The sequence below is a fragment of the Symphalangus syndactylus genome, chromosome 17, assembly GCF_028878055.3.
Source record: "Symphalangus syndactylus isolate Jambi chromosome 17, NHGRI_mSymSyn1-v2.1_pri, whole genome shotgun sequence".
Lineage (NCBI taxonomy): Eukaryota > Metazoa > Chordata > Mammalia > Primates > Hylobatidae > Symphalangus > Symphalangus syndactylus.
Genome location: NC_072439.2, coordinates 95832699 through 95834411, shown reverse-complemented (window position 1 = coordinate 95834411; position 1713 = coordinate 95832699).

The following is a 1713-nucleotide window of genomic DNA, read 5'->3' as shown; positions in this document are numbered from 1 at the left end:
GGAAGGCGCCAGGAGACCTGTCCAGACGTTCTTGAGGGAGCGCAGCTCCAGTTTGGATGTATTTACTAGTCTATTCATTTGTTCACAGATTTGTTTGACTATTTCTTCAGTCACAGCGTATTTATCAAGCACTTACTATGCATCGGAGCCATGCTGAGGGTCCCGCATACATCTTGTCTTGCATTAGAATAGGTTAGGTAATGCTGTGGTAACAAACAAGCTCAGAATCTCCGTGGCTGGAGGCAACAGGCATTTGTCTCGCACTGATGTTACATCCTCTGGACAGCTCTTCAGGAGAGGGATGTGCTGACGGCTGCCAATCTGAAGGGCGCTGTACCATCCGACGATGCCACCTTCTCAACACGGGAGCTGTTGTCTTTCCTGGCTGTTGCTGCGGCCAGGGAAGAGAGCACAGGAACTGTGCACCAACTCTGAAACGCTTCTGACTGGAGGTGACACTCGTGACTTCTGCTCACATGTCATTGGCCAGAGGATGTCATGTGGACATACCTAACTTCAAGCGGGACGGAGAAGTGTAATTCTTCCTCGGGACGGGAAAGGAAATATGGGAATGATGTGAACCCCACTAATCTCTATCACATTGTCATCCGTACAACAAACTTGCCACGTGGTTATTATCCTGATTCGATACACGAAGAAAGTGAGGATAAGCAACTCCTCCACCCTCACACAGCTGGCAAGAGGGAGAGGTGGGATTTAACCTTGGGAAAGTCTGACTGCCAAGCTTTTGCTATTTCCTTGGTATCATCCTTGCCATGTTCACAAAATGACCGTATCATAAGGCAGAACAACTGCAGCCTATCCGTCAAAGAAGGTCGATAACGTGTTGTGTAGTTTTAGAGGAGGAGAGATCACCTCCAGTTAGAGAAATCCAGGAAGACTTCACTGAGGAGGTAGCTCTTGCCTCTGGATCTTGAAGAATTGGACTGATTTGGACATTCAGAGATGCCAGTTCTTTTGATCTGTCAGTTATTCCTTCTGTGTGCAAGGTGGGTGGCTTCTGATGTCTGGAAAACCATTTGTAAAGTCCATTTAGTTCACGCTTTTAGTTTAGTCACACTCTTCCCTCACAAGAGAAGTCCTAGCGTGATGGTGGGAGGGAGGGGAAGTAGTTATGAACTGGGTTTCACCAAAGGAGCTTTCCTGGAAGAGGCCCTGGGGAGAAATCTGATGCAGTGGGTCGAATAAGAATGGAGTTTTACTGCAGATTTATTGCAGCCTTCCTTCCTTTCTCCCTCCCTTCTTCCCCTCTTTCTTCTCCTTTCCCTTCCATTCCTGCCTCCCTCTCTCCGTCATTTCCTTAGTGCCTGCTGTCTGCCTGGGGCAATGCTGAGTGCTGGGGTGGGGGAGGAGGCAGACCCAGCTTTTGGCTCCCTGGGACTCTCACACAGTTTAATGATGGGAGGGATAAGGTTGCAGGGCCCCAGAACCCCAGTGTTTGCCTAGAAACTCAAGAAGAAACCTCCAGTGAGAGGCAGAGTGACCCCACTGAGGGGTGTGGGTCACTGGAGTAAAAAAAAAAAAAAAAATAAGCCAGCCACACAGAGAACAGAGTCCCCACTGCCCTGCGGTCACTGAGCACTGCTCCCTAGCTTGGGTCGGGCAGCTGGTCCCTCTGGGCTCACTCAGGCCGACTGCACCTGGCCTTGCTCACAGCTGTGCTCCACTGAGCTGGCCCACACCAGCCAGCAA